Genomic DNA, 25,348 nt, shown 5'->3' on the forward strand with positions numbered 1-25,348 from the left:
GTGACTGATGGCAAAAAACTGATGTGTGAAAGAGGCCTAAGACTGTGCACATTGAAATTAGAATTCCTTGTGTGTCGCCCAGGGCTATGGGGTACTTGGTCCCGGGCTGTATCTATACTGGAATGCTCTGTCACGGTTGTATAATGGCCGATGCCCGGTTCCGTGACCATGGGGACGCTTTTTAAAAGGTGTGTATATACAGGGGAGTGAAAGAGTTTGTATTGTGATGCCACTTGCGGGTTGCGGTTATGGTGATGGAACCGCCGCTGCACAGTCTATTACCTCTGGGGCTGATGGTGGTGGCAGCCGAGAAGGTAGGCCCTCCGCAAGTAGGGCTGGGCCCCAGGGAATGGATGGAGGGGTCCGTCGCAGAAAGAAGGGAGACCACACAGTGGGGTTGCAGTGCAACTTCTGTTTACTCACTGTCAGATGAAATAGTGGCCTCGAGGACGGCTGGTTCAGACCCCTGGTCCCTTTTGTCCCAATGCCGGTGTGGTAACCTGGTAGTCTCTTTCCCCGGCACCTCTCATTTGTGGTTGGAACCTCGTAACCTTGAGCGTTTGTGGGTCCCTTACTGTCTTTTGGCAGTACCTTGTCTGTACGGCGGTTAGTGCGAACCCTCTAGGGTCGATGTTCTATTCCGGTCCCTGGCTCAATCTTTACTGCTCTTGCCCCCGGATTCTTTGGGTCAGTGAGGTCCGTGAAGGTCCCCTCACTGTGCATGTGTTTGTCTGGTTGCGTGAAGCTGTCGCTTGAATTAGGGCCCTGTGCCCAGTCGGTGCTCTGGCTCCAGAGGTACCTAGCTGTACCGTCCCTGGCAACCACTCTCCTTGCCACCTGGGTCACCGTTACACAACCCCATCCCCTTCAACTGTCACTACGGGACTCCTTTTTGAGTGTTTGTGTCTGTTTTTATCCCCTCCCACCGGGCTGCTTTCTAGTGGACTGAACTGGCTCCACCTCTGGGTGGCCATCCATTGGGTCCCGGACTAGTCAGTCATCCCTAATGGGCAGTGAGAAACTGAAGATGTTATGTGTGTTGTTGGTACTTGCACTGGGTTTCCAGGTCCCTGGGGGTAGGTCTTGCATCTGGTTCAGGATACAGTACCTAGTAGTGCCCTAAGGGGTTCAGGGGCGCTACATTTGCATATGTCGAAAGCCCTGATTGTAGCTTCTCCGGAATGCTTGATGATCAAAAATTGTAAAAAAGGGACGGAGGTGGACATATTGTTTGGGTAGCCGGTTCAGCTGCGCAGGTAGCCTTTGGGTCCAATCTTGGTGCAGGATTCTTAAGACACTATTGTGATCATTCATATTTTTTCACGTCTGTTGAGTTTCTACCTCCAACTTAGCATGGAGGGCCTCCATCATCTGTTTGTTCTCAGTAGGTGCCTCTATATATATATCTATATAGATATATATATATATATAGAGGGGTGTGGCGGGGGGTGAGAGCAGTGTTGTATGTGTGTTGCGTGTGTTGCGTTGTTTGTGGAGCACTGTGTGTCTGTAGCGTTGTGTGTGTGTGTGTTGCGCGGTTTGTGTGGGTGTGGTGTGTTTTGGGGGAGGTATGTTTTGTGCAATGTGTGTGTGTTGCGTGGTATGTGCGTATATTTATGTATGCCGCGGTGTTTGTGTGATGGGTGTTGTGTGTGTGCAGCGTTGTCTGTGTGTGTGGGTGTCTGTGTAGGGCGGTGTTTGTGGTTCCCTGTGTGTGTGTGGTGTGTTGTGTGTGTGTGTTGGGGGGAGGTGTGCACCTCCCATCGTGCTCCATCCGCCATGCTGCGCACTCCCAAACGTGCTCCATCCGCCATGCTGCGCACTCCCAAACGTGCTCCATCCGCCATGCTGCGCACTCCCAAACGTGCTCCATCCGCCATGCTGCGCACTCCCAAACGTGCTCCATCCCCCATGCTGCGCACTCCCCATCGTGCTCCATCCCCCATGCTGCGCACACCCCATCGTGCTCCATCCCCCATGCTGCACCAGCATCAGCCTCTCTCCTCCCAGCATCAGCCTCTCTCCTCCCAGCATCAGCCTCTCTCCTCCCAGCATCAGCCTCTCTGTCCCCAGCATCAGCCTCTCTCCTCCCAGCCTCAGCCTCCCCCAGCATCAGCCTCTCTTCTCTCAGCCTCCCCCTTCCCAGCCTCCCTCCTCCCAGCCTCCCTCAGCATCAGCCTCCCCCTCCCAGCCTCCCCCAGCATCAGCCTCTCACCTCCCAGCCTCCCCCAGCATCAGCCTCCCCCTCCCAGCCTCCCCCAGCATCAGCCTCCCCCTCCCAGCCTTCCCCAGGATCAGCCTCTCTCCTCTCAGCCTCCCCCAGCATCAGCCTCTCTCCTCTCAGCCTCCCCCAGCATCAGCCTCTCTCCTCTCAGCCTCCCCCAGCATCAGCCTCTCTCCTCCCAGCCTCCCCCAGCATCAGCCTCTCTCCTCCCAGCCTCCCCCAGCATCAGCCTCTCTCCTCTCAGCCTCCCCCAGCATCAGCCTACCCCAGCATCAGCCTACCCCAGCATCAGCCTCTCTCCTCCCAGCCTCCCCCAGCATCAGCCTCCTCCTCCCAGCCTTCCCCAGGATCAGCCTCTCTCCTCCCAGCCTCCCCCAGCATGCCGTGCTCCTCTGCCGACACTCACAGATCCGATCGCATACACTCACACACACACACTCACACATCAGAACACACTCACACACATCCGATCGCATACACTCACACACACACACACCCACACATCTGAACACATTCACACACATCCGATCACATACACTCACACACACACACTCGCACACACTCGCACACATCCGATTGCATACACTCACACACACACACTGAAGATATCGCACATACGCGCTCACACTCACAACATCGGGAGATACCACATGCTTCTGGCCATGTGATCCTCCGGCAGGTCCTGGAAGGTCACTCCACAGTATCGCCGCCGAGAAGCAAGCGATATCCCAGGATGTTGTGAGTGTGTGGATGCGATGTGATGTGTGTGAGAGTGAGTGTGATCTGATGTGTGTACGTGTGTATGTTCCGCCGCTGCAGGACCTTGATGCGCTGGTAACTATGCTACCATGGTTACCAGCGTATCCCGTCCCCCGCTTGCACGGGAGCCCACACCAGCATACGGTGGCAACCCCAGCAATGCGAGGGTATGTGTCGGCTGGGTTGGCGGCGTACGCTGATGTGGGCTCCCGGGGGTACAGTGCTCACCTGGGAGTCGTGGCTTCGTGTCGGTTCGGGGAATGCTTGCGGGGGGCGGGGCCAGAGCGAGCGTGCATTGCGTGAGGGGGGCGGGGCGTGGCCGAGTTGCCAATGCATGCAGGGTGTCGGGGCGAAAGGCCAATCCGTGTGGGGGGCGGAGCCTGGGCGAGCGGCCGGCCAATCCGTGTGCGGGCGGTGCCTGGGCGAGCGGCCAATCCGTGCGGGGGGGGCGGGGCCATGGCGAGCCCAGCGGCCAATCAGCTTTGTGTCACCGTAAGGACACAATTTTGGAGCAAGACAGACAGACAGAATAAGGCAATTATATATATATATATATATATATATTTATTGCTAATAAATTCCTTCCTTTTTTTGAAGTGTGGTCTTTCCTGGGATTTAAACCCACCTGTAGCATAACAGGCAGGCAGAAACTTTAGCAGTTAGTCACAGGAGACTTTTCTCTGACTTAGCCACAGCCGTTTTTTTACTCAGTAGCTATTAATCTTTTATAGGACTATTTACAGTTTCCCATCTTGCAGAATGGTAACATATCTGTAAAAACCGCATTCCATACTGATGGTCCATAGAGCATTCGATTATTTTTTACATGTACGGATTTCGGAGTCAAATCACAGCATGCCGAATATAGCTGTGAAAAAAACTGCAGATCTGCACTGCCTCACTGAATAACATTGGTCCGAGTGCAATCCCTTTTTCTGTTGGATTGCACATGTCCGATTTTACATGCTCGTGTGAGCGAACCCTAAATATCTATATAGCATTTTTTTTTCTTTCAGGCAAATTGCATAGACATACAGTGGGTGACATAAGTATTGAAAACATCACCAATTTTCATTGTACATGCGTTTTAAAAGGTGCAAATATTTACATGAATTTCTCAGGAGATGTGGGTAACAACCCATCTAAACCACACAGGCAAAGAAATCAAATCATATATGTCTATAAATTTAGTGATGTGTAATGAAAAATGAGACAGGGAAAAAATATTGAACACGCCTTTGTTGGTAATGACAGCTTCAAAATGTCTCCTGGTCTAGTCGAATGTATTGCTCTGGTATGATTTTGGCCCATTCTTCCACACAAACATTCTTTAAATCCTGAAGGTTCCCTGGGCTCCTTCTATGAATTCTGAACTATAGTTTCTGTTGGATTGGTCAGTTGATTGGTTAGGTCATTCTAGCAACTTTATTTTTTTTTTCTGTGACACCAATTGAAAGTTTCCTTGGCTGTGTGCGATGTGCCTGGATACGAACCCTTGAGTCTGTGCTCTGTGGTCAGCTTTTCTGTCTGTTGGACCACAACTTCTGGTGCTTAGTTTTTGTTAACCTTGTATTAGGGTAGCAGGTTTATTAATTTACTCAATTTTCTACCCAATCACCTTTTGAGTGTGGCTATAAGGGGAATCTGTCACCCCATTTAACCATTTTAAGCTATTACTTTGGGCATACAGGTAATAGGATGTTGAAAGTAGTCTTACCTGTATGCATCATAGTAGATGCCTTGTTCCACAAATATTACTTTAGATCGCTATATGCAAATTAGCCTATCAGGCACTCACCAGCGCATGCGCGGTAGATTCAATGGAGGGTGAATGAACGCAGGCTGAAGAACACTCTACTGTGTACACGTGGGATTTGCCTGCTGTGACTGTGATGCTGAGAGGAGGTGATAGGAAGGATAATGCAGCATGGAGGTGGGGATTTCTTACAGGGAAGCAACCGCCCAGTAGCCAAAGCATGACGCCCAGTAGCCTGGTAGGCTAATTTACATATGGAACAAAGCTTCTATTATGAGACATACAGGTAAAACTACTTTCAATATTGCCTGTATGCCCATAGTAATAGCTTAAAACGGTCAAAAAGAGTAACAGATTCCCTTTAAAGCCACACTCAAAAGGTGATTGGGCAGGGAAATGCTGGTATTTCCTGCTGGTGATATTCTCATTTTTAATTCCAGCCATACTGCTGGTAGTTTCTCCCAGTCAGCAGAAGATACCTCTCTCTGCTGTTTATTTTCTGCACTCTGCACCTATCTTATGTTTGTTTTCTCTATGTAGGCAGCATATTCTTTAGCTATATACACTCTCACTGGTATTTTGTATTTGTTCTTTGTCACTCTGAGATTACTTTCTACTCCAGCACACCTTCCCTTTTGTAGATAATTTGCGTTCTGCTCTGCTCTCCGGTTCCTTAGAAGGACCGTGAAGTGCTCGATGGCCGATCAGGCAGCATAGGCCCGAGCTGCCTTAGTTTAGTCTGTGTTCAGGACTTTTCCAACTCTTGCAAAAACCACTAGGGACTGCAGGGTTTGGATCTATAGTCTTCATGTGTTCAGTACTTTTTCCTGTCTAACTTCTCAGTATTACTCGTCACTAAATTTATTTGCATCTATGGTTTGATTTCTTTGCCTGTGTGGATAGGATGGGCTGTTACCAATATCTGGTGAGAATTTAATGTCAATAGCACCTTTAGAAATATATTTACTTATTTCACCCAATGTACATCTTTATATACCAGAACATCTGTATACAACTGTAAACTAGGGGTGAAATAAGTCATACTTATTTTTTCTATAAAATGACTGAAAAATAATGAAAAGCAATTACAATAATCACATTTTTTAACATGCTTTTTGCAAATAGTCATCTCAAATAAGCAAATAACATGGACGTATTTTGTATCCCTGTTCTTGTAACTACCTGTGAACTGGTTATTTACAGTCATCAGTAAATGGCATAAAAAATGGTGTCATTGTTTTTTCTCCATGAAACTCATAAAAATAGTTAGTACAAACAGCACTTACATGCTTAGTAAGAGGAAGTATAAAAAAAAACAAAAAACTTTAAAAAATAAATCACAGCTCATCTTGCGAAAAAAATATGACTCCATATGGTGAAACATACGTAAATGTATAAGTAACACAAACATTTATGGCTGTGTTAACTATGATTAAACAAACAAAAAAAATCTGTCCATTTGAACAAGATATATACTGTATGTGTGTAAATGTGTGATTAATGCATTACCACTCACATATTTTATATTCCCGTGCTTAATGTAAAGATACATATAAATGTGTGTGCGTGCGTGCGTGCGTGCGTGCGTGTGTGTGTGTGTGTGTGTGTGCGCGCGCAAGTGAGGTATGATGGAGGTGAGCAGCCCAGCCACGAGTCCTTCACTGTCGGTGTCCGCTCCTGAAAACAGAGAAGCAAAGTAGTAACCAAATACGGTAGTTAAAATTATTCACAGTCTATGATGCAGGTGAGAAGTGTTACCTGTATTAATTGTACTTTACATTGGATTCATTAATAATTAAGTACTAGAACATATGTAGTTTTCCTAATTATGTTTTTGCCAGAGGAGCTTCTGACTTCAATGGAACCTGGTAGCTGATACATGCTGCCCGATCCACAGGCACCATGTACCCTGGCAGCATGATTTCTGTCATATATATTTAACTCTGAAATGCCGTGGTTTTTCAGAGAGAAAACATTGTTCAAAAGCTGCTTGGGAGTCTATTCAAAAACACTGGTCCCCAGGATCTTCTTTGCACCCTCTGCCCTGGAGTGACAGTTTTCTCTTTGCATACAAATATAGGGAGAGACCTGTCAGTCATTGGCAGCAGGCAGGAAGAAGCCACCAGGGAGCCGCCTGTCTGACTAGTGAATTGAATGTGGTCATTATTATAACTAGAGATGGGCTAATGCGAAATGTGAGTTTCAGGGTTTATACCGAACATGGACTATTAAAAAAAAACAAAAAAACAACAAAAACAACAAAAAAAAACAAAACAAAAACTCAGAGTTTGGAGTTATTACCTCAGTATTTGTAGCCAAAACCAGGAGTGGGTAATAAATACAGGCTTGGTGATGTGTTTCTATTACACTTCTCCTCTGATTGTTCCACTCTTCGTTTTGACATATAAATACTGAGGTAAAAAAACTCCTATATGTTACACATCTTTTTTGGCAATTAATGCCACACATACACGTCAAGTATTTGATGTTTTTTTGTTACCTCAGTTTTTGTAAGCCAAAACCAGGAGTGGGTAATAATTACAGAAGTGGTGCTCGTGTTTCTATTATACTGTTCCACTCCTGGATTTCGCTACAAATACTGAGGTAAAAAAAACACCAAATACTGAACGTGTGCACATGGCCTTCCTATTACACATCTTTTTTGGCATTTAAGGCCATGTGCACATGTCCAGTATCTGGTGGGGTTTTTTTACCTCAGTTTTTGTAAGCCAAAACCAGGAGTGGGTAATAATTACAGAAGTGGTGCTCGTGTTTCTATTATACTGTTCCACTCCTGGATTTCGCTACAAATACTGAGGTAAAAAAAACACCAAATACTGAACGTGTGCACATGGCCTTCCTATTACACATCTTTTTTGGCATTTAAGGCCATGTGCACATGTCCAGTATCTGGTGTTTTTTTTTTACCTCAGTATTTTTAAGCCAAAAGCAGGAGTAAGTAAGAAATACTGACGTGGTGACGTGTTTCTATTATACTCTTCCTGTGATTGTTCCACTCCTGGTTTTGGCTTATAAATACTGAGGTAAAAAACCCACCAAATACTCAACGTGTGGACATGTTTTAATTGATAGGAAACAGATAAGCCCCAAGGTTGACAGCTCCTCTTATCTGCACACCACACTCCTTTATAGACTGAATGGAAGATCATACATATTGTTATGCTAAGCTGGGAATGACTCTATGGTAGCATCCCTTTGTTGTGGTAGTAGTTAGAGAAGGGTTACTTCAGTATTAATTACATTTACATACATTATTTTATATCTTTCTGGTATCATATAATATTTTGGGTTTCGCAAGAAATATTAAAGAGTGTTTCACATCTGCTGCATAATTTATTGAATCAAACATCCTTCCTCTTGCATGCCTCATATAATTAGATCTCTCAGTTTTTCCAAGTATAGAAGTAAATGGGGCATGACAGAAAATTCAGTGACCTCAGAAGAAATGTGTAGTATTGGAGCAATTCTTCTTAAGCCCCTTTGCACTCTTAAGCCGGAGACAATGTTTTATTGCAGCTCATAGTGTAACCTTTAAACTCACCCCAAGATAGTGTGTGTGCTGTATACATGGCCTTCACAATGTGAGGGGAGTCCATGAGCGCTGGTAAATGGGCTCCTCTGGAATGTTTTCCATGGGAATTGTGGGTGACGTGAGGTCAGTCTGTCCGGCTTCGGCCCTTCACTGAATGCGCATTGACACTGCACTTGAGTTGGGGACTGCTTTTGAAGTTTTCAAGCCTCTTCTAAATCATTTCTCAGCTTTTTCTGCTTAACTGCTTATGTCTAAAGAGAATGAACATGTAACACAGACAATAAAGCTAAAGTAGTGAAAGAAGGGGAATAGTTTGGGTCGGGGAGCATTGTATCCTTTTACTCAAGCATGGCTCCCTGTAGCACAATAGCCGCACCATATAAATATATTGACTTGCAACAAGTTCAGATCTCTTCTTTGAATTGTATAAACTTGGCTTTTTTTTTCTCCTAATAGTACAAACTTGGGCAATTAATATTGAATCTGACACTTACGAAATAAAATTACAATCACATTACAACTTTTCCATCTGGCAGTAGTATTGAGAGGGAGATTTATGTGTCCCTGTGCTTACAAGCCTCGGGCTATATAAATATAGACCCAACTTCTTAGGGAAAGTCCATTCCGAAAGTCTTACTGCTAAAAGATTTAACTGTTTCATTCCTTTATCATGGTTATATTTAAGTTTATTTCTAAGACAAGGTCAGCTTCTTCAGTCTCTTAGGACACGATTCGAGAACAGTTTTACTGCAGCAGATCTCTATATATTTGAGCATCTCCAGACATCAGTATTATTGTTGTCAATGATCAGTTTTCCAGAATCTACATTTTATAGACAGGCATACAGGGGTGCACAAACTTTTTTAGTCTGAGGGCTGTATCATCATCTAAAGTTTGGCCACCTCTAAAAATGGTAGCTTAAGGGGGACATATTGCCATTTTTTTCCCATTAAACTGGACACATGATGTAATAGGTGCTATGTTGCATAATAAAAGTTTTTTTCTTTTTTTTCTAATTTTGCCTCACCATTGCATTGATTTTAGCAATCAATTTTAGCAATCAAATAATTCAATATCTAAGCACTTTTTGCCAAATGGAAGAGATTAAGCTGGGGTGTGTATACTTCTTCCTCTTTCTGATGCTGGCAAAGTAAGCAGGCAGCAACACACTAAAGAAAATAAAAAAAAAAAAAGAACACCCCCCAACAATATCTTAGATCAGTGAAGTGAGACAAGTTTCTGTACCAAGTTATCATGATGGTGCTTTTTTTTCCATAGATAAACTTGGCAATATCTTTAATGACCATCTGCTCTCCTAACTGCAGAGTGGTGACGTGCTGGATGGAGAACATCAAACCTGAGTGTGCTTAACTGACAACTCTCAGCGCTCATCTCTGGTAGTCAGTGGGGGAAGGGGCAGTGCTGTGGAGTTGAGTAATCTGCTTCTAGTACACACAAAATAATCGTCAAAAGATCGTTCGGTGCATAAAAGATGTCATATGTCTTAACAGTACATGTCCTGTTTGCACGAGACAAGATGTTGCTAAAAATGATGATTTTTTTTAAAATGCTAATTTACAATCATTTTGGTCATTTGTACAGTGATCAGCAGCCAGTTTATAGTGCTTAATTTTCAGGAAACGTATTCCGCTATATAGTAAGTGGCCATTGGGAACAGTAGCATTGGTTTGGGGAAGTATGAGACTATTAAAGCGTAAAGGATTTTTCATATTTTGTCATATTTCATGGTATAATTAGTGCTACACACAGCCCTTTTCTTCCCGTAAATACAGAAGAGACCATGGCAGAAATAAACAGTATTTTCCAATATAAATGAGAGTTACAAGAAGGTGTGAAAAGAGCCTCAGTGCACTTATTCTGAATGAATGCCTTATCTATATATTTGGAGCCCTAAAAGCTTATGGACACTATAACATTCTTTCACCCTTTTCATCTACTTTTATTAGTATAATGAAAATTTTAATTTTAATTATTTATTGGATAAATAGCCAGGACCTGTGCTTGGTTTATTACTTTTGTTAGGTATCTGTATTTGTTTAATTAGAGTAACAGCTGTAGTACCAGACATAGCCCGGGTTAGTAACTAAGTGTCTCTCTCTCTGTCTCGCTCCCACTCTCCCACTCTCTCACCTTCCCTTTCTCCCCCCTCTCTCTCCATCTCTGTCCCTCTCCATCTCTGTCCCTCTCCATCTCTGTCCCTCTCCATCTCTGTCCCTCCCCATCTCTGTCCCTCTCCATCTCTGTCCCTCTCCATCTCTCCCACTCTCCCTCTCTCCAACTTTCCCTCTCCATTTCTTTCCCTCTCTCTCTTCTCTCTCTCTCTCCCACTCGCTCGATCTCCCACTCTCTCGCTCTCCCACTCTCCCTCTCTCTCTCACTCTCCCTCTCTCTCTCTCTCTCTCCCTCTCCTTCCCACTCTCCCTCCCTCTTCCAATCTCTCCCACTACTCCCTCTCTCACTTTTCCTCTCTTCCCCTCTCCCACTATCCCTCTCTCCCACTTTCTCTCTCCCTCTCTCTCCCTCTCTCTTCCACTCTCTCCCTCTCTCTCACTCTCACCACCGAAATATTATTAACTGACACATAAGCCTATCCTAACAATATCCTTCGTTACCTATAACATCCAATCAGAGCTTCTATTAATGACCTGCAGCAAAGTAGTGGTAGAGCGGTGATTGGTTGCTATAAGACACCCAAAAAATATCCAGGCTAACTGTCAAAACAGACAATATATTACCTCACACATCCAAACAGTAAGTAAGCGTATTTTTGACGAATAACTGTAAAGCACGGGGTTAAAACCTCCCCTCAAAACATAGTCTATGACGTTTCCTGAGTCAAGTGAGATGGTGTGCAAAATTTCGTGATTGTAAATGCAATACTGCGCATTCCTTTAGTGGACACACACACACACACAGACACACACACACACTGTACATACACACACTCAGCTTTATATATTAGATACCTGATATCTTAAAATCCTTATATTTTAGGCCCTCTTTCTTTTTCCTGCCTACCAGATTGTTGCATGCATTAGACTATTTGATTATCTTTGGCTGAAATATTACACATTTCTTATCTTGCACCCAGGCATACAGTTAGATTCATGCTTTCTATGACATAATGTATGTGAGTTTCACAGCCTGTATAATATGTGCTCTAAACATTTTATTATTAACCTTTAAAAAATTGAGCGTGAACCCTGGCTGTTTTAGTAATGAGGTCTGCAGCACGCGGCTGTTTCCTGTGGAACAAGGCCTGCCTTTCTTATAGCATTATTTTAAAGTGTTGGCTTCCTTAAACTTCCACAACATTAAATCTTTATAGATCCTAATTTTACCTAGAGCCTCCACCACTGAAGTATATTGACCCTTCTTAGTGCTTTGACAGCTAAACAGGTGATTTTCTGTTACTGAGATTTGGCACAGCATTTATGCTCCTGTACTTAGATGAAACGGATGATTTTCAGTGTCTGGCAAACAAATATCCTAATCTTTGGGAGGGGAAAACTGAAATGTGACTCCTTTTATATAATGAAAATTATTTTTGAATAGTTTAACATACATAAAGAAATATTGTATGAGAGTATGCTGACATACTGCAGATTAGGTGCAAAACCTTTTGCAACTGAAAATGCGTGACTAGCACTACCCACTCATATGATAAGTTGTCACGGCAGTAACAGAATGACTGGGAATCGTGACTCCTGAACTGTCCCTCAGACTAGGGGAGTCCCTAATAGAGTTGAGCGATGTTCGAAGTTCGCCTATTTCATGTTTGAGTGAGTTTGGGGGGTGTTCGAGCTCAAGCTCGAACTCGAGCTTTTGCTAAAAGCTCGACAGTTCGAGTTAGGTTCGAGAACGGTTCGATCAACAAAAACGTAGCTTTTCACAGTAAAGCTGTGTGCACACGTTGCTGTCTGCATGCGTCCTGCATCCCCAGCACAATCCCTCTCTCTTTCCTACTCGCCAATCACGGGCGTCTCGCTGCACGATTGTCACAAATCTGCAGCGCCTTTTCCTGTTTAGAAAATGGCTGCTGCTTCATTATTCAATCAGGTATTCCGTGCTTTCTCCACACACCGGCGCCCATGATTGGTTGCAGTCACACATGCCCCCACGATGAGTGACAGCTGTCTCACTGCAACCAATCACAGCCGCTGGTGGGCGGGTCTATATCGTGCAGTAAAATAAATATATAATAAAAAAAAATAGGGAAGCCCTTTTTTTTAATTATTTCATGAATCTCATGAAATAATTAAAAAAAAAATCTTTGCCCCATTTTTGTGTCCAGCCAGGTACAACTATGCAGCTGGGGATTGGAATCCGTAGCACAGGTTAGCCCAAGCTTTCTGGGCCCCTCTGCTGTGAATTGCAGTCTGCAGCTGCCCCAGAAAATGGAGCTTTCATAGAAGCGCCATCATCTGGCGCTGTATCCAACTCTTCCAGCTGCCTTGGTGATGGGTGGCTTGCTAGGTAATAATGGGTTAATACTAGCTTTGTTTTACTAGCTAGTATTAAGTCAGAGATTCTTAATGTCAGGCAAGTTTGACCCGGCCATTAGGAATCTCAAATAAAGGGTTAAAAGAAGACACCACACAGAGAAAAAATACTTTAATAGGAATAAATACACAGACACACTTAGAGACTCCATGTTCATTACTCCCTTGCATCCCTCCACGATCCATGGTCTTCTGTCATCTTTCTCCTTCAACCCATGCAGTTCTGCTACATCAGACAGCGCTGCATGGGAGGAAGACGCTACTGCTTCCCGTGCAGTCTATATCACTCAGTGAGTAGCAGAGGCTGCAGGCTGTAAGCGGTGATGTCACCGCTGACAGGTGCATTGCTATAGCAACGGTGGTCTCCGTTATTGACTGGCTGTGGCAGCTGGTGAATAACGGAACAGGGAAGCAGAACGGGGAGCCGACCATGTGCCAGAGCATCTCACCGGTACACGGGGATGCACAAACGAGCACCGCGTACCGGGAAGATGCACTGACAGGACTTAGCAATGACATCTAGCCATGTGACCAGTCTGTAGCCAATGAAATAATAGACACGTGACTGGTCACATGCTTTTTTTTTACGTTACGGAAGGTCCTATCATCAGTGCTGGTTACCGGGAGGATGCAGCGATTATCGGAAGGAAAAGCGGTGGGAGACAGAGTGCAGGACGCATTGCGGGGACCTGTAAGTGTAATGGCAATGTTTATTAACTGTATGTGTACATTTATAATGTGTTTTTGTGTTTGTTTGCCTCCCATTGTTTTCAATGGGGTTCGAGAGGTTCGTCGAACGGTTTGCCGAACCGAACTCGAACGGGGCCTCCGTTTGACAAACAGAACCAAACTCGAGCCTTTAGAGGCTGGCTCATCTCTAGTCCCTAACTGTCCCTCATCCCAGAAGTATGCCTGATGGTGGCAAGGTTTGGACCACCAGCGAAACCCTAACTCCTGAGAAGCCGTGATCTTATTCCCCCTCACCCCCACCCTGGGAGATGCCGGGACTGTAGTGATAAATCCCCATACAAATAGACAGGGAGGGAGGAACTAAAACTCACACTCACAACAGTCAATCATGGAGGTAGACAGTATGTACACAGTTAGGAAAGAACGAAAAGGAAGGAAACACACAATGACAAGGTTATCTTCACAACACACACAATAGCATACAACAGTGCTCCAGCAGCTGAATCACCATGCACCAAGACCGATATATTGCTTTTGCTATATTTCAGCATAGAGGAACAGGATCCACCATCTTTTAAAGGGCGGAGGTGGCAGTGATAGGTCTTCACCAACTCATGACCCCAGCAGCAAGTCAAAGGCTAGCAGGAATTAACTCCTGCCAGACCAATCATAAGCAAGCACAAAACTTGTCAACGCCCAGCTCTGGCTAAACAACACAGAAACACTAGCTGCTATGTCAGACTCTGCAGTGTAAGTCTATGGGTGCGTGTGAAACAACGCACTGCACTCGCATATCATCCGACCACAGTGTGATGTACACAGAGGCAGGCCGTGGAGGAGAGTGAGATAGTGCTCCCTCCCTCTTCTCTGCAGCTGTGATCCGATCATAAGATCAGATCACAGTTGCATGACCCTTGGCTGACGCTCGCAGCAGAGGGTCATTAGCATGTCATTTAAGATGCTCTCTCTTTGGAAGTTATGCATAAGTGGAACCAAGGACTAAGCCTGATCCTTTGATCAAGGAGGCTGACATCTTTTTTTCACCAAAATATAAATGATGTAGGTTTTTTGAAAAAGTAGTCAAACACAAAAGTTCCTTTAAAAATGCCTGGCTACAGCGGGATATTTTGCATAAAATATATTGACTGTAACCGTTTTTAACATTTGGCACCTTTTCCTTAAAATTTCCATTTTGCGTCGGCACCTTTTTAGTGTCACATTATTTGAAGTGATTAATATACTAGTTTGCTTTACTTATTTAAGCATTCCACCATGTATCCTCCTCCGTAACCTTGTGACATTGACAGAACAATTTGCATGCTCCTTGCTCCTTCTTTTATGCATTTCTAATTAATGCAAGATATATAGAGAATAAAATTGCATGATAATTGTGAATGTTAGTTTGCTGGAGGAACGTCGTTGTTAATCAAGCATTAATGTAAGTGTTTAACATGTAACTGTCATCTCCGTGCACTGTGAAATTCTGTTTGTTTATTCATCGCACAAAAATAACAAGTTTGTTTTTCAAATAACCTTCAGAAGAAAAAAGATGCACAATAACAGTAATGAATGAAATAAGCCTCCCATCAGCCGTTAGTTGTTATAATAGATCTGTATATAGTTAGTAATGTATTATATAGTAAGTCTGGTGTTGCTTTGGGCCACAAATCTTGATGCTGCGTCAAAATCTGTATTTGCATAATTTGTACTACAAATCTGCAATAAATCTACCATAGCTGAAAGCGGCCTTACAACCAGTAATATTATTTTTAAATTATTATTATTATTATTATTTTTGAAGGTGGTTCATTTGGCACTGTAACTTTTTCCATCATTAGAAACATGTCCTTTGATGTAGTGTTCTAACCACAATAGGATATGGTTTGTCCAACGGAGTAAGTGCTGATTGCAACTGTCAAAAATATTTTCCTCTTTCAGATACTCAGTGCCTTGCAATTTAATCGTCAGATGCCTATAAACCTTGGTCTAAAAGTCCATGCACCCATTAAAATGGGGCAATCAAATTTACAACTCCTCTTGCAAAAGGAATCCATCATACATCCTTGACTATGAAAAAAAAAGCCCATGGAATGAAAAAAAGGACCTAAAGAGTTAAAGGGATCCAACCAGCTGGATGTTCATATCTAAAGGGAATATGCGGGTTGGGTCTTGCTACATATTCCCGCCCCTGTCTGCCTGCCTAGCCTTCCTCACCCTGTCGCTGACATAGATGTTAATTCCATTGCAGGCAGACAGGGGCGGGAATCGATGGCAAAATCCGACCATCAAATTCCCTTCCTGTTGCACCTGTCAGTCAAGTAGCAGTGGAATGCTGGAACCTTACCTTCGCATATTTCTGAAATAAGACATCCAATCTCTGAACAAAAGGTATGCCAAGATTCAGCATCAGAGTGCCAGTATAGCACTGCCTTTACTTTATATGTGAAAATCCTGCTGGTTGGTTCTCTTTAAAATAGGGGGATAACTTATTATTGTTGTAATTGAAACAACTCACTGAATGTATCTAACTCTATTCATAGATTTCTTTTTATCTCTCTAATGCGGGCATCACACGGGACGATATATCGTGCGATCGCACGAGCGATCGTACCTGCCCCCGTCGTTTGTGCGTCACGGGCAATTAGTTGCCCGTGGCGCACAAAGTCGTTAACCCCCCCCCCCGTCACACGCACTTTCCTCCTGGACGACCTCACTGTGGGCGGTGAACATCCTCTTCCTGAAGGGGGAGGGGCATTTGGCGTCACAGCGACGTCACACAGCGCCCGGCCAAAAACAGAGGTGGGGCGGAGATTAGTGGGACGTAACATCCCGCCCACCTCCTTCCTTCCGCATTGCCGGCGGGACGCAGGTAAGCTGTGTTCATCGTTCCTGGGGTGTCACACGGAGCGATGTGTGCTGCCTCAAGAACTATGAACAACCGGCGTAGAGAAGAAGTTACTTTTTGAAAATGAGCGACGTGTCAACGAGCAACGATAAGGTGAGTATTTTTGTTCGTTCACCATCGCTCGTAGCTGTCACACGCTACGATATATCAAACGATGCCGGATGTGCGTCACAGAATCCGTGACCCTGACAACATATCGCCCAATATATCGTACTCTGTGACGCCGGCATAAGGCCATGTGCACACGTTGAGTATTTTGTGATGTTTTTTTACCTCTGTATTTGTAGCGAAAACCAGGAGTGGGACAATCAGAGGAAAAGTATAATAGAAACATGGCACCACTTCTGTATTTATCATCCACTCCTGGATTTGACTTACAAATACTGAGGTAAAAAGTTATGGGTCCCAAAATTTACCATTTTATTTTATCTATCTTTCTTTTTTTATGAAGGTCAGAATTTTTTTAAGCCACTGAATTGGTAGAAAAAAAAAAAATATTCTAATTTAGTATTACTATTGATCTGGACAATTATGTTGTCAGCTTACTTTTACTGCACATTTTTACTTAAAGCCATAAAAATAAAACAAAAAAAAAACTAGTGCAGAATTGCATTTTTTTCACCATTTTATTGCCCTTAAATTTTGCAATTTTCTGTAATTATATATGGTAAAAATGAATGGTGTGATTCCCAAGTTCAACTTATCATGCAAAAAACAAGTACTTATACGTCTATGTCAGCAGAGAAATGCAAAAGTTATGGCCTCTTGAAAAAGGAGAGGAAAAATGAAAACACAAAAATTAAAATTTCCTGCATCCTTAAAGGTATTGTCCACTACTTGGACAACTCCTTCTCATTACCCATGTTTGCCCTGTTAAAATAAAAAAGCTTATACTCCTCACGTGAGGTTGTTGTATCACACGACCCTTGCTCCCACTCAGCACCGGCTTCACGCTAACATGTTAGTATATCTTTAAATTTGCTGTACATCATGAATAGATGTTTTCTGTTGATGCAATTTCTTCCAAGGTTCATTCTACAATAAAATCACTGTGTATGTCAGGCTTCCAGCAGGGGGAGCTGGAGTCCTGCAGGGAAAGACACTACACAGAGCTGAATGAGCAAGGAGGGGAACTCCCAGAGTGTGCTAATGCAGTGTCTGCTATCAGCCGGACAGCTGAAGCTGTGGACCATGCGGGGGATGGTCAGACGGTTCCGGGTCATTCGCAGTACGGGCAGCAGGTACCAGAGGAAACAACCGAATGGGTAGGTAGGAGAGGGGAAAACAACCGGGGCTGTTGTGGGAAGGAAGGAGGTGGGGCAGAGGAATGGTACAACGACTAAGGGACAGAATACAGACAGAGGCTTAGGGCACAGAGAGGGAACGGATCAGGATCACACTTACAGGGACCAGCACTCACAGGCAAAACAGCGCTAGGCTTATAGCCGGCGCTAGTTCACTGGAAATATCAGCTTTTAAGGCATCCAGGCTCCGGAAGGGAGGCCGAGGACAAGGCTCCGCCCCCTTGCCATGTGGATGGGGAGGTGAACATTGCCATGTAGTTGTCATTTCCCTTTGTGAACCCGAGTGACCTACACAGGAAATATCTACATTCAAGTCTATTGACTAGACTTTATCTATGCAAGCCACAAACTGGATATATTACTTAAAAATTGTACTATATACAGTATTTTATGTGGCAAACAAAATCCAGGTTGGTAAGGAAAAATCAAAGAAATTCTGAAGTAGTGACCACTGCAGCTAAATGATGATCAGTGTGCAGGGTGATCAGGGCCGGCTCCAGGTTTTTGTGGGCCCTGGATGAAAGAGTTTCAGTGGGCCCCATCCACATGTAGACATGCACATACACAGATACGTAGGCATACAGGCATACATATATAAACATATTTAAAGAGAAATTTAGAAAAACACATAAATAGACATACATTTATACACAGTCACATATACACTGACATAAATAGATACACACATCATACATACACAGACACATTAGAGATATTTCTAATATGAGGAAGCCGGCAGCAGCCTCACTTACCTCTCCCGCTTGTCTCCAGTACAGCTTCTCCCGGGCATGTGACTGTGCCACGCGGATTGGTGGTGTCACTAACAGACATGGCCACACACAGAGGGCACTGACACTGCTGTATATACATCACAGGAGAGGCTCGGTTCATACACATTAGTTGGGGGGCATACACATTACTGAGGAAGGGGGTATACAGCAATGGGGGCATACAGCTCCAGAGCGGGCATACAGCTCTCGGGGAGGGCATTAGGCTCTGGGGTGGGGGACCATACAGCTCTGGGGGTATACTGCACTGGGATGGGAGGACAAACAGCACTGCGGGGTGTACAGCACTAGGGTGGGGGGTGACTTGCAGCTTTGGGGGTATACATCCCTTGGCTTGGGGGGCAGACAGCTTTGGAGGGTATACAGCACTGGGGTGAAGGGGACATACAGCTCTGGCATATAGGGCACATACAGCTCTGGGGGTTATAGTAGTATGCACCCCCATATTCCTCCATATTAATATAATGCACCCATAATGCTCCCCATAATATAATGCTGCCTCAGATTACTCAATGTAGTAGTATGAAGCCCCATAATCCTCCATATAGTGTTATGCAGCCTCCATATTCCTCCATATAGTATAATGCAACCAATATTCATCCATAAAGTGTTATGAAGCCCCTATATTCCTCCATTTAGTGTTATGCAGATCCCATATTCCTCCATATCGTATAATGCACCCATTATTCCTCCATATAATATAATATGCACCCCATATTCTTCCATATAATATAATGCAGCCTTATATACCTCCATATAGTGTTACCAAGACCCCATAGTCCTCCATATAATATTATTCATCCCCCATATAGTATTATGCAGCCCACATAAAGCATTATGCAGTCCCCATATAGCAGTATACAGCCCCCATATTGCATTATGCAGTCCTCATAGCATTATGCAGTCACCATATTATATTATATACCACTGTGCAGCACCCATATAGCACTATGCAGGCACTATGCAGTCATCATATTGCATTATGCAGCCCCTATATAGCACTATGCAGCCCCCATATAGCACTATGCAGCCCCAATATAGCATTATGCAGCCTCCATATAGCAAAATGCAGCCCCCATATAGCACTATGCAACCCGCATATAGCACTATGCAGGCACTATGCAACACCATATAGCACTATGCAGGCACTATGCAGCCCCCATATTGCATTATGCAGGCCCAATATAGCAATATGCAGCCTCCATATAGCAATATGCAGCCCCCATATAGCACTATGCAGCCCGCATATAGCACTATGCAGGCACTATGCAACACCATATAGCACTATGCAGCCCCCATATTGCATTATGCAGCCCCAGTATAGCATTATGCAGCCTCCATATAGCAATATGCAGCCCCCATATAGCACTATGCAGCCTGCATATAGCACTATGCAGGCACTATGCAACACCATATAGCACTATGCAGGCACTATGCAACACCATATAGCACTATGCAGCCCCCATATAGCACTATGCAGGCACTATGCAGCCCCCATATAGCACTATGCAGCCCCAATATAGCATTATGCAGCCTCCATATAGCAATATGCAGCCCCCATATAGCACTATGCAGCCCGCATATAGCACTATGCAGGCACTATGCAACACCATATAGCACTATGCAGCCCCCATATAGCACTATGCAGGCACTATGCAGCCCCCATATTGCATTATGCAGCCCCCATATAGCACTATGCAGCCTTTATATAGCACTATGTAGCCCCCATTTTGCATTATCCAGCCCCCATATAGCACTATGCAGCCCCAATATAGCACTATGCACCCCCCATATAGCACTATACAGGCACTATGCAGTCGTCATATTGCATTATGCAGCCCCCATATAGCACTATGCAACCCCCATATAGCACTATGCAGCCCGCATATAGCACTATGCAGCCCTCATATTTCATTAGGCAGCCCGCATATAGCACTATGCAGCCCTTATATAGCACTATGTAGCCACCATATTGCATTATGCAGCCCCCATATAGCACTATTCAGCCCCCATATAGCACTATGCAGCTGCCATATTGCATTATGCAACCCCCATGTCATTATGCAGCCTCCATATTGCATTATGCAGCCCTCGTATAGCACTATGCAGTTCTCGTATAGCATTATGCAGCCCCATATAGCACTATGCACCCTCATGTATGTATGCAGCCTCCATATCATTGAATGCACCCCCATACCATTTAATGCACCCCTATAGTCCTCCAGCCACCATGACTAAATACATACTTCTCCTTGTTTCCCCACTACTCCGGTCTCCTCACCATATGTCCACTGTTCTGCCACTCTGCACATCTGAGCACAGCAGGCATGTAATAATGACGTCATCGTGCTCCGCTATGCTGAGCTGTCGGAGCACCGCAGGCACAGCAGGAGAATGATGTGAGAGGGAGCACTCTCTCCTGCTCCCATCATTTCTTTCAACTGTATCGGCAACTGCGATGCTGATACAATTGCAAGTGTGACACCGGGGCCCCCTGACTTACAGGCCCCATAGTGGTTATGTGGCCTGCCGCCATTGGCGATACACCACTGTCTCTGCCAACTGCGAATGTGCCCCCGCGGCAGTCCAGGTCTCCGACATTTTCCCGGGGTGTGCCAGGTGCTGATGCTGACCCTCAGTGGAATTCTATTAATTTTGGAAGACACATGCCTAATCTGTAAGGAGAGTATTTGGATCTGTGAAAATTGAGAATGTGTGATATAAAAATATTCTATTTAGTTTAGTTGCTATAACTCTTTACTTTACTATTTTTTAATGTGTTGTTTTCAAGACTATCAAAACATCAAAATGCATAGTGAACAATGAGACTTCTTTATATAATTGACAGCTTATAAACAAATATCACTGGGTTCTACCTAATGCCGAGAAGCTTCTTGGAGGCAGCGCAAGTGAATTTTCATTTTTTGTGGATTTTGTATCATCAGAATGCAATAAAGTAACTTTCCATGATGTCCTTTGTGTCAAACATGCTGTAAACCCTAGTAAAGCACAAGGCTCTCCTGAGGATCATGTAGTAATTTTGACTTCAAGTCTGACATTTACTGTCTGTATGTACACTACATATAAATATAGGCATTGTTACAATACTGTAGACTCCATTTCAAATATGCAATTCTTTTTTTATTACCCTAGCTGATAGCTTCTCACTACTAAAAAACAAAGACATTGTCAAATATAAAATCCGAGCATAATTTACAATTTAAACAGACTCCTTAATACTCTGAATACATATTGCAAACAATAGCTTCCCTACTTAAAAACTTTAGACAGAACAGAAAAGCAAAAAATGGATCTTACTGCACTGCTCCTGATAAAGTGGCTATAATAAGTAAACCAATAATGATACAAACCAATACTGGAAACAAATATTAATAGTAAGAATTAAATACAGTGATCACCACAATGTATATGTCCATGGAACCAGGGGTACCCGTATTGGTTAAAGTCTGAGAAAAATGTAATTAGGTTGATGGAACCCAGCTAAAAAGGGGGATAATATAAATAGTTCAATCAGAGTTAACCCCAGAATGGGATTACTATAATACCCTGGATTATGCAATAAAAAGGGCAGCAGTGCGGTAGAAGTATTTAATGAGCTGATCCATGCTGTACTCAGTGGTCTGATGTCTCCTGTCTCCTGTCTTCTGTTTAGGCTCGTGATATTAGAGCGTGTTATCCTGAAGAAGGATGCTTCCCCTTTGAAACTCGTTGTTTTTTGCACACACTCTGACGTGTATGTCCACTCATCACATACACGCGTTTGGTTCCCAAGCAAAACGTCCGGCTGGAGGGCCCTGAGCCTATACAGAATGGCATCGTTCTAAATACGGAAGGCACACTCTGACCGCACAATAATTTATATTATCCACTTTTTTGAGGGATTCCATCAACCCAATTAATTTTTGTCGGACTTTAACCAACTTCCAACCTGGGTACCACGTGTTTCATTAATTGTGGGGATCACTATAAAATCTTTTAATTAATATTTGTTTCCAGTATTTTTTGTATCATTATTTGTTTACTACTTACAGTATAGCCACTTCATCAGGGGCAGAGCGGTAATATCTATTTTTCCCATTTATAAACCTCTTGATAGGGCACCGCAGGGGCGGCCATACTATTGGTGCAACCTTTGCAGACGTAGGTAAGGGGGCCCATTTCTTTCTGCAAAGCAGGTGGAATTGTGCATCTCTGATGAGTTCTTGGACTGGAAAGGCCCCTATATTGTTCTTGCACAGGGATCCTCTTCTGTAGACCCACGTATTCTGGTATTCAAAAACAAGCAACTTTTATAGAGCCTCTCTCTGAATCCTAATGAGGTCTCGTATTTTCTATCTTTCTCTGCATATTAGAACATGCAATGTCTCATGTGTAAGGACATGACAGAGGTGCATACACTCCGAGACCCGAGGAAGGGATTTAGCTGATGAAAAGCAGGATGAGTGTAACCTTTAAGTTACTCTAATCCACCATGGCTATTAAACAAGATCTGTCACAAAATATCACAATATAAACTGTGTACACGATTAAAATAGATCTCTTAAACCTGATGAGGCTGGTGTTCTTACTCTGCAAAATGCCAGAATGGCTGTATTTGCAACCTATGAAATGTTTTCCTGCCTACTATTAATTATGAACATTATTTAGTCCAGCGAAACACTCATTTTATTATTAGATGAGAAACAATGAATTTTCAAAGTGAGAATATTGTCTTCCTTAGATTTATATAAATGGAGTCTGTCAGATAAACTGACAACAGTATCAGCAAAGCACATAGCCTTTTGGAGATGGAGCGCCCATAAAAATTGTACCTTTACACTACTTTACCACAATGAGCTTTTGGTGAGTTTTTAATTTTTCAGAATTTCTTCCCCTTTTTTGCACCTATTAAGAAAACTAGGTTACTTACGTAATATTACATGTGTTATTATTTGCGTTTTTGTCGCTGCAGTTGTTGTCTCTTTTTGGTATGACATGTTTTAAACAAAGCTGTTTTGTTTTTGACCCTTCTGGGTATTTGGTTTTGAACAAACTTTATTGATATGCTTATGCGCGGAAAGGCACGAAAAATGCATCTAAACGGAAAACAGCATACCTGCAAGAAAAAATTGACATGTTGCTGGTAGGAGATTTCTATAAATCCCATCCACTCTGCTTGAACTGTAAGGCTATGTGCCCACGGGAGTCTGTACTCGCAGATTTTGCCGCGGAAAACCTACACATTTATCTGGATTTTCTAGATAAATCTGCAGGTTTTAGCAAGTACAGACACTCCCCATGTTATCCTATGAAACATGGGGAGTGCTGTGTCCATGCTGCGGTATGTGCAGCTGCGGAATATGCTGCGGATGTCCTGCAGCCGCACATGTCATGTCAATTATTCCTGCGGAATTACCAGCGGAATTTCCGCCACTCCACTATGGAGATAGAGGCTGAGACTTCCACAGGTAAGTCACATGAATGTCCGCAGGTTTACTGCATCTATTTTGCTGGAATCCCACGGATCCCACGGATTCCAGGGAGCTGCTGCGGGAAACCTGCGGACGTACCTGCAGAGATATACGCAGATGCTAGCTCCTGTGGGCACATAGTCTTAAAGGTTGCATTTTTGACACAGCAAAAACATTTAGCTTCAAAAAGTCACTAAAAATGCATTGTAGGCACAAAGACTTATTGTTCTGATCATTGCCTCAGTTCTGCAGAAATTGGCATTTAATAAAAGCTGCTAATTAGGGAGCGTGGTGCACCCTGGGTGTGATCAGGAGGCTCAGTGCATTGTTCTGGCTGTCCCTGCCTTCCTCATAGGTGAATGCGTCTGCACACTGCAGCTAATGAATGTGCCCAAATAGACCTCATATGAACTGGGGAGCAGATGGGGTCCAGGCTTAGATCTTAATTGAAACCTTTCTGAGAAAGATTAGTGGATAAGGGTGCATAGCCCAGGAGGGGGCCATACCCCACAATGCAAAGCACAAACAATAAAAGGCAGTTGACATCACTGGCTTGCCTGGGCTTTGTCTACAAACAGTGCTTGCTCCAGATGTCAGCACTGTCAATCACCAGTGAGAAAGGCAAGAACATCCCAAACCAATGGGTGGATCGGGGCAGTTTTCACACTCTGGGTGCACTGAAAACACCCTGAGCCCTCATTCAGATGTCCATGTGTCATGTAGCTGTATACGGTGTTGTGACTGGATCCTTCTCCCATATCACACAATCAACAGAGCGTGAGATACGTGAACAATCCAAAAAACATTTATTCCAAGCAAAACAGAATGTCCATCAAATAATCCACCATACGGAGGGTAAAAATAGTCCAGAAATGGCATAAATGTCTTGGAGTTCAGTCACAATCCTCCAGCAGTCCTTCTCCAGAGAAATCAGAGTTTCTCACAGTCTCTCTGGGGTGCTAGCTGCAGCCTCAGTGTCTCCCTCAGAGGTTCAATCTAAAGGTACCGTCACACTTAATGATGCTCCAGCGATCCCACCAGCGATCAGACCTGGCAGGTATCACTGGAGCGTCGCTACATGGTCGCTGGTGAGCTGTCAAACAGGCAGATCTCCACATCGATCAGAGATCAGCCACCAGCCACCCATGTAACGACTCTGTGCTTCGTAACCATAGTACACATCGGGTTACTAAGCAAAGCGCTTTGCTTATAGTTACCCTATGTGTACCTTGGCTACGTGTGCAGGGAGCAGGGCTTCTAAAAGCTGCAGATGCTGGTAACCAAGGTAAATATCGGGTAACCAAGCAAAGGCTTTGCTTGGTTACCCGATGTGTACCTTGGTTACCAGCGTCCGAAGATGCCGGCTTCCTGCTCC

At 43.9% G+C, this 25,348-nt stretch overlaps 1 protein-coding gene across 1 annotated transcript in view; it reads left to right on the forward strand.

The window, feature by feature from the left end:
- Positions 1-25,348, forward strand: part of THSD4 (thrombospondin type 1 domain containing 4) — a 1,079,410-nt gene that overhangs the window by 560,462 nt on the left and 493,600 nt on the right. The window lies entirely within an intron of this gene.

This window comes from Anomaloglossus baeobatrachus, chromosome 4, assembly GCF_048569485.1.
Source record: "Anomaloglossus baeobatrachus isolate aAnoBae1 chromosome 4, aAnoBae1.hap1, whole genome shotgun sequence".
Taxonomy (NCBI): Eukaryota; Metazoa; Chordata; class Amphibia; order Anura; family Aromobatidae; genus Anomaloglossus; species Anomaloglossus baeobatrachus.